The sequence below is a fragment of the Vigna unguiculata genome, chromosome 6, assembly GCF_037176805.1.
Source record: "Vigna unguiculata cultivar grain cowpea cultivar isolate G323 ecotype 2 chromosome 6, ASM3717680v1, whole genome shotgun sequence".
Lineage (NCBI taxonomy): Eukaryota > Viridiplantae > Streptophyta > Magnoliopsida > Fabales > Fabaceae > Vigna > Vigna unguiculata.
Genome location: NC_140797.1, coordinates 16,790,818 through 16,800,267, shown reverse-complemented (window position 1 = coordinate 16,800,267; position 9,450 = coordinate 16,790,818). Strand labels below are relative to the sequence as shown.

General features: G+C 35.7%; 1 pseudogene; it reads left to right on the top strand.

The window, feature by feature from the left end:
* The first annotated feature begins 5,879 nt into the window (after window positions 1-5,879).
* LOC114171159 (uncharacterized) lies at window positions 5,880-9,022 on the top strand (annotated as a pseudogene).
* Window positions 9,023-9,450: the final 428 nt, after the last annotated feature.

The window sequence follows — 9,450 nt, the reverse complement described above, 5'->3', positions numbered from 1 at the left end:
TTCCTCTTTTGGCCTAGAATCCTCATGGGAATGCCTCCACCAATCATCTCCCTTCACTTGGCCAAGACTCACTCTCACATTAGGTTTAGGGTTTGCTAGTTAATCCTTTTTCATGTTTTTGTATTTGCTAAAGGAACCCTATGAACTCATATTTAAAGGGTGCTCCTTGTCTTGTAAAAGGGTTGATCATTTTTGTTTCTAAACTATTGTGTTTCAACCTTTGCCTTATCTTGCTTGCAAGTGGCGGCACCATCACTCATCTCTAGGGCTTGGTTGGCTTAGATCCCCTCTATGAGTGGCGTGCTTCTTCCATGCTTCATCTTCTATGCTTTCCATTTTTAATGTTTCTTCTTTCATTTTGGTTCTTTAAGTGTTGTTAATGCCGTGTGAGTTTAAGCTTGAATCCAACTCTCTTCTTCCTTTCGTGAGCTTGAGAAATGAACCTTCACATCTAGATAGCTTACTATCTTAATGTCTAGTGGGAATTTTCAAAAAGCTTTCTTAAACAACTTCACCATATTCATAACTCTAAAAGAAAACAACATAATCCTTCATCACGCAACCAAGGAAGCCGGAAACTACCGCAGCGAACCAGCGACTATCATCTTCGCACCTCGCATCATTTTCGCGCACCACCATGGCCACCGCAGATCTGCAACCAGAATTCGTTGCGCCTTCCACCAATGCAAACCTGCATCACATCATTGTTGGCACGAAGAGCAACCAGAATCCATTCGCGCCACTGCACCCCTCGCTGGTAGCCATAGTGCAACGCGCACAACCATGACATCCTTCACTACACCTGCGTCATGAGGCAGTAGATTCACCATTGACGTGCCACCATCTTCATCACACGAACCAACACCACACCGTTCGCCATCAAGCCTCACCGGAGAAGAAAACGCAGCCGCCACCGCGAGCCAGTTCGGAGCAGTAGCCGTCACGCGAAGCCAAGGGACGAGTGTGAGAGTGAAACCCTAATTCTGGAGAGAGAAAGCACTCTGCCACGTCAGCCTGCTATTGGACAGTCAAAGCTGGTTAACTGGTCAAACACTGGTCAGCTGGTCAAAGCCAGTAGTCAACTCTGGTCAAAACTACGAAAATGGTTAAATAAGAGGGGCAAAATTGGAAATTGGACAGAGATTAAGTTGCTAATTAATTAAATAAAAATAAAAGATTTTAGCAACTGACAGATAAAGCCCAAAGTCCAGTTGAAGCCTATATAAAGAGACTTAAGGGAGCAGGGACAACTTACAATTGACAACTTAGACACTTAGAACTCTCTGGTTTTGGCAGACACCGTCATCCATCACATCTCTCATTCTCTATTTTCTTTTTATTTTCTTTCCTTCATCATATTATCATGTATTCCATCAAAGCCATGGAGGGCTAAGCTTTAAGGGTTGATTCCACTGTAATTTCTTAACTAGATTCTGAGGTTAGATGAATTTATGTGTTTGTTATTTTGATTATTGTTGTGGTTTTTGTTTATCTATGTCCTTTGCTTCTTAATCGAATAGAAAATAATGATTTTAAATCTACATGCATGCTAATCATATGAGTTAAAAGGTTTTTAAATTAAATTGAGACTTTACTTTGATTTTATTTAGAAACTTTCATTTGATTAAGTAAGTTTTTGCCAATAATTGAGACTTTACTTTGATTAGAGGTAATTACTTTAACTAAAATTAGTCAAGACTTTACTTTGATTAATTAAGTTTTCTATTTGATGAAGAAACAAAGGAATAGACATGATTAGGCATAGTAAAATTAATTGAGACTGTACTTTGATTGAATTTACTATGGACAATCTAATAATTCTCACTTTTAATTGAGACTGTACTTTGATTAAAAATGAGCATGCCAACAAATGAATTGAGTCTTTACATTGATTGATTTGTAAATCAACAACAATAATTAATTTAACAATAATCTCTAGATAACCAATGAAGAATCTTATTTAGAAAAAACAGTGCAATTTTCTTTGCATATCAAAACCCCCTATTTTTATAGTTGCTAGTTTTAATTGCATTTTTAAGGATCAAATATTTGAGATCAATTCCGTATTCGTTGTGAGACGACTCAAGGTTATCTTTCACACCCACACTTATCCTTTTGCACTCCTGGGCAAAATTGAACAATTTCAAAACTTTATTCTGAGGTCTTTTATTCCATATTTTCAGTGGATTAAAGAAATGAATACAAATGGAAACAGATCAATCTTCTAGAAATCATGTTGTCATGCACAGACAAATGGATAAAACTCTGTTTTTCACACATGAGTTAATCTTTTGAGTTTACAAGAATATCAAATATGAAAGAGAAACACTCAAGTTAAATGTATATTTTCTCACCAAAATTCGCTCAAGTGTTTTGGCTTGTGTTTTCACTCAAAATACCCATGCAAGTAAACACTCTCAATGCTTAGCAAGACTCTAATATTCACAGCTTTCAAAAAACATGCATTCAAAAATCATGAGGACTTTTCACAGGTTATAATGAGGCCAAGGCAAAGGTAGGAAACTTTTTTAGGATTTTAGTGTATTTGAAATAGTAAGGTAGGAAGAATTATGGAGCATAGTTTCAAAAACAATCCTTACTTTTTTTCTTCATTTTTTTTTCTCTTTTATCCTTTGTTGCTTTTTTTCAGACAACAATCATTTTTCATTACAACACTCTGTCATCAACAATTATTTTCCTTTTTTCCATTTTTATAACTTTGTGGGGGAAATACTCACCCCCACACTTTATTCCTCAACCAATCTCAACATAATCCACTAGCTCTTCTTTCTCCCTAAGGTAAGGGAAAAAAATGGTCTTTTTCTTTTTAAGGTTTAGCAATATGCTCAAAACAAGAAAAAGAGGTTTAAGCTCAAGGGGCTACCAATGGATCAATGTCATGGTTAGCTTATTTGGCCAAGTAGCTAAAAACAAGAAATGCCTCAGTCATATCAAATCATGCATGTTCACCTAAGATGCAAAACAACAGAATCAAACTAAACATTTGAGTACCAACAAGACATGAGCAAGTCACACAAGAAAAAAAAAATATAGGAATGACACATGGTAGTTCATCCTTACAATAAAGCTCAAAACTCACAAGGTCAAAAACTCTTTCATAAAAGATTTATTCTAGAAACTCTTAAATCAACTCAATTAGTAAATCACAGAAACAATCCATTCATAGCACATGACTCGTATTTTCCAAGAATTATAATCGTTCCAATTAGTGAATCAAATCCCAAAATCCAATGTCAATATATTTTATTGAAAACAGAAACTTTTTTTTAAATAAAAACAAACAGAAAACAAAATTAGAAAAGGAAAAACAAAACAAATAGAAAACAAAATCAGAAAAGGGTGAAATCTCCCCACACCTCCACACTTTATCCATGCATTGTCCTCAATGTATTCAATATGTATAAAATGCAAAGAAAAAGTATGAAGTGTACTTACCTCCTCAAGGTGGAAGGTATGAGGGAGAAGTCAAGTTCATCCCATCCATCGTCTTGTTCAACATATCTTGATTTTCATTGAATATCCGAAGACGATGCTCATTAACTTTAAAAGTTCTTACTGAGGATTCTTCCTTGATCTCCACTGCTCCATAAGGGAAGACTTCTGTAACAATGTATGGTCCTTCCCAAGTAGAGCGCAACTTAGCACTCATGTGACCAAGTTTGGATTTGTATAGTAACACTTTCTGGCCTACCTTGAAATCCTTTCTAGCCACAAGCTTTTGGTCATTAAACTTCTTGGTTTTCTCTTTGTAGAACTTTGAGTTTTCATAGGCTGCAAGCCTAATCTCCTCTAGTTCTTGCAACTGTAGTTTTCGCTCATTTCCTGCTTCTTCCAAATTCAAGTTGCATGCTTTCACGGCCCAATAGGCCCGATGTTCAATCTCCACAGGTAGATGACAAGCCTTTCCAAAAACCACCCTGAAAGGTGACATACCTATAGGTGTTTTGTAGGCTGTCCTGTGTGCCCAAAGTGCATCATCCAATCTTATGGCCCAATCCTTTCGACTAGGCCTCACTACTTTCTCTAGTATCTTTTTTAATCTCCCTGTTAGAGATCTCTGCTTGCCCATTAGTTTGGGGGTGATATGGTGTAGCAATGCGATGTGTCACCCCATACTTCTTCAACATGTTCTCAAGTAGCCTATTACAGAAATGAGTCCCCTGGTCACTGATGATGGCTCGTGGTATCCCGAATCTGCAGAAAATGTTAGACCTGACAAAACTCATAACAACTCGAGAATCATTAGTCCTTGTAGCTATGGCTTCCACCCATTTGGAGACAAAGTCTACGGCAAGCAAAATATAAGAAAACCCAAAAGAAGGAGGAAAAGGACCCATAAAATCAATACCACAAATATCAAATACCTCACAATATAGCATGGGTTGTTGAGGCATTTCATCCCTTCTTGTAATGGATCTGGTTGCCCTTTGGCACTGCTCACAATTTTCATATACCCTCTGTGCATCTTTAAAGATAGTAGGCCAATATAATCGACAATCCAACACTTTCCTACATATTCTTTGTGTGCCATAATGTCCACCAAAAGGAGACGAATGACAAAACTCAAGCACATAAGGTATCTCGATATCTGGAACACACCTCCTTATGACTTGGTCACTACCAATGCGCCATAAGATTGGGTCTTCCCAGATATAGTACTTTGCCTCACTTTTTAGCTTGATTCTTTCATATTTGGAGAAGGAAGGAGGAATAGCAGAAACAACCAAATAGTTAACAATGTCAGCAAACCAAGGTTCAGGAAACATACCTTTCACAACAGTCAATGCTAGGAGGACTTCATCAGGAAAGTCATCCTTAATAGGAATGTTATCTTCTCCCTTTTCAATCCTACTAAGATGATAAGCTACTAAGTTATGTGCCCCACTTCTATCTAGAATCTCAATGTCAAACTCTTGGAGCAGTAGCATCCATATGATCAACCTTGGTTTCGAATCTGCTTTCTTCAGAAGGAATTTTAATGTTGCATGATCAGTATAAACAATTACCTTGGAACCAAGTATATACGGTCTGAATTTGTCCAAGGCAAACACAACAACCAATAATTCCTTCTCGGTCGTGGTGTAGTTAGCCTGCGTTGTATCCAATGTTCTGGAAGCATAATATATCACATGTGGTAGCTTCTCATCTCTTTGTGCAAGTACCGCTCCTACTGCAAAGTTTGATGCATCACACATCAACTCGAATGGTAATGTCCAGTCAGGTGGCTGGATAATAGGAGTGGTGGTAAGCGCATTTTTCAATGTATCAAACGCATCTTTGCACCTCTCTCCAAAGTCAAATGCTACATCCTTTTGCAACAAGTTGGAGAGAGGGTTGGCTATCTTGCTGAAGTCCTTGATAAACCTCCTATAAAATCCTGCATGTCCAAGAAAAGATCGAACCTCTTTCACAGAAGAGGGGTAAGGCAATCTAAAATATATGAAAAGAAACACCTCTGGAAAAGACCCTTATACCCATATTTAAATTTTTGACACCTGTCCATTTTTTTGGTTTTTTCGTCATTCTCCTCTTTAACCCTTTTAACTCTTCCCACCCTCTGCTGCATTGGGATTCATCTTTTAGGCTTTCTGACTCAATTTGAAATTTCTTCTATCTTTTTCTTCCTTTACATATTCTACTCCTCCATTATTTCGTTTAAAGAAAAAAATGATTCTTGAGCTCTCAATCATCCCACCTTCTGACACCAGAGAAACAACTGAACTCCACACAAACATGTGAAGATTCTTCCTGATTGAGCAACCATGATAGGTTTTTTCTTCTGAGTTTTATTTGATTTCTAGGTTTTATTTTCTTACTCTTTTTAGATTCCAACAGTTTTTTTGTGTGCCCTTTCATTTATGGGTTTCTGGAATTTGTTTGATCAAGAATTCATGATTGCAGTGCCTGATTGTTCCTGGTGGTCTTTTTGGAATTTATTCCAAGAAGGTAAATGGTGTTTTTTATCGATTTGTGTTATTTGTTTCTTTAGAACGTTAATTTTCTCTTTTCATTTTCTTCTTCTTCTTTGTTTTCTTCTTTTTAAAGCTTTTAGGAGTTGTTGAACAGAAGATCGAAGGTTGTTTTTGAAGATCAAGACGAAGTCCTCAAGCAAAAAGATAATAAAGGTTTAACTTTTATTATTTCTTCATTTTTTTAGTTTGATTTTAATTATTTTTGTTCTGCGAGACAACATGTTCCGATGTTGCTAGGATTGTGTGTGTTCTTGGAATTTAATGGTGGTTTTTCTCTTTAGGGTTTTTCATTTTCTTCTTCCTTTTTGATTTCTTCTTTTCAAAACTTTTAGGAGTTATGTTAAAGAGAAGATCGAAGGTTTTTGAAGATCAAGACGAAGTCCTCAAGCAAAAAGACGAAAAAGGTTTAATTTTTATTATTTCCTCATTTTTTAGTTTGATTTTAATCATTTTTGTTCTACGAGCCAACCCGTTCCAATGTTGGTAGGATTGTGTGTGTTCTTGGAATTTGATGGGGGGTTTTCTCTTTAGGGTTTTTCATTTTCTTCTTCCTCTTTGATTTCTTCTTTTCAAACCTTTTAGGAACTGTGTTGAAGAGAAGATCAAAAGTTTTTGAAGATCAAGACGAAGTTCTCGTGAAAAAGATGAAAAAGGTTTAATTTTTATCATTTCCCCATATTTTTTGAGTTTGATCATTTCCCCATATATCCACTAACATTTTATTATGGTCTTGAAGATCAGGTGTTATAATCATGATTTATATGGAAAATACAGGCTGAGTTGTCTAAATGACTTTTTTTTTTTAATATTTCCAGCTAAATTCAAGTTTGAGCTTCGATCAATAATTTCTGCATGCAGAATAACACGCACATATGTTGATCAAATTGGCTATAACTTGATACGTGATGCTGTGATTATCAAGGACGTGAGTGTCACTTAACTTCTTATTCCATTCATTGCTTATTTGAATAACACTTGAATTTAAGTATTGAGTAGCTAAATATCACGTTGATTTATGGAAAATAATACATATAAGCCCTTTGTCTGTTTGTTGCTTAAGTTATATTAATTTATGTCCCTGAAATTTACTAATAACATGTTTGTTGGGATCATTGTGTGGTTTATTTTTGCAGCATGGTTATGCTGTTATTGATTTACAGATTCTTTGTCCTTTGAAAATTGCGGACATATGCCTGATGAAATTTCTTTCCTTGGTCTTACAGGTGCTTCTAATATTACATATGATTATTTTATTTTTGAATCTTATTTTTTATATATATAACACTTGTAATTGCTGTTAAATTTCATGTTTTAGTTTGTATCACAAAGGCAAAGGCAAGTCAGAGGCAGTGCTATGAAATTGTTAATGGACTACATTCGTACATTTCCATGCAAGGTAAATTTGCTTCCATCAAATTGTTTTCCTAACAAAATCACAGAAGTTTATCTAATATTTCCTTTACAACATACAAGTTTATCTAAATATCTAATTAATTTCAACATTTTTTACTTCTCATTTTTTCTTCAATTATCTTGTAGAACTCTATCACAGCAGCAGGTACCTTTGTCCAGATCCTGGTTCTAGAGGGTCTAGACTTCTGGTCTGCTGCTGTGCTGATGATTGTGCTTTGCCATTAAAGATGAAATTTTTCGAGTCTCTCTCTTATGGACAAGAAGTGCATTGTGCTGCCAATGAGTTAGAAAAAATTATAGAGGATCATCACTCATTTGCAAATCACTTCGTTCCTGATTCATCAGATGTACACTTTTTGGATGTGAATCCTACTTTAATTTTGACCAAAGCCAAAATGTTAAACATAATTAGTGAATCAACCTACAATAATATTCTTGCTTTGCAGAAGCAAGAAACTGCTTACTTCAGGTCTACAACTGAGACCATTTCTGACTCTGCATCAAAGCATGGAGGTTAAACTGTTACCCCTTTTAGAAAATCGCTTCAGCCAGGAAAATTTTATTACTTTATGGATCGATTTATTCTCACATGGAGTTTGAAAAATAAAATTGATGAAGATGAACTTTTTGGTTTAGTGGATTATGAAATGGATTTGAGTGAGGAAGCCAGCAACTTTTGTTGCACTTCTTGTGTAGTTGGTCATACTAAAGTACTTGAGGTGCGACAAATGATTGAATCTGATTGGCTGTATCTGGTTGAGTTATCAAAATATCCACTTTCTAAAAACTTCATCCAATATGAGGTTAAATCAGTGAATGAAACCAAGCAGATAATGGACAGAACATCTCCATGTTTACACTATGCCAGTTTATCAGCAAAACAAGCTCTCCACAAGTTAAAATCTATCCCAGTTGCCGCAAGGAGAAGCCTTCCTGTTCTGATCACTGAACAAGGACAATTACAAAGCATTCCAGTAAGTTGACCTCTCTCACTGCATTCTTTTACAAGTTGTCAGAATTCATGACACACCCTGAAATTTGATTATCCTTATTAATTCTTTCTGTTTGTTATATTTTTCTTTGTTGTCTGCACTTGTCTTTTGGGACCTGATTCTGCATCCTAATTATTTCAGAGTGTTCATTTCAAGCATTGTCCCTTCCTGATGGTGCATATGGAATTTAGGCCAAAAATACCGCTTGGGGGAGGTCATACCTTATTCATATAGCAAAACTGTGACAACACTACAACATCATGATTGCAAGAATGTTTTGGTTATCAGTTCCTCAATTTGAAATGAGACGAGCTGTAACCATTCCTGTCCCCAGCAAACTTCATGTCAACCAAAAGAAACATACCAAAATGGAATGATCAGTATCCAAGCTGTGGCCACCAACCACCATCTGCTTTACTGAACCAAGTTTTACTTTCTGAAAGAAAAAAAAGTGTAAAGAATCTCAACATTCTTATAGGAAAATCTTTAGCCATTCATTCATTTGATTTAGCGAATATTTCCCTCTCCATTATTTGAGTCTATGACACTTAAGTACCTTTAGCATAATGATGCTGTGTATCATATTTTTCATCTTAATTTATGTTTATAGTTTTATATGACTTACACCCTGCAAGGAAAACTACTATCATTTTTGGGTGTGATTGGTTTATGATGTGTTCTAATTCTATTTTCCATGTTTATGAACACTTGTGCAATATCTCAGTATGGTTTAAAGTCTACAGTTGTGGTAATTAAATGTTGGTTGGCCACCACCCATTTACCAATCTTCCAAGTTATTCAGTGTTCCTTTGCAACATTCCTTATAAGTTTTTTACACCACAGGAATGCAATTGTACATTGCTTGCTACATCTGAATGTTGCTATTATTGGGATTTTGCTAACATGAGTAGAAATGCCCCCACAAACTGTTACTTATCAATGATGAAAATGATTAGATAGTAGAACTAGGAAGTGCTAATTTGGTTAACTGTTGACAAATATAATACAGAATCTTATTCATGTACACTAACACAAAAACTGTCATTAAGGTA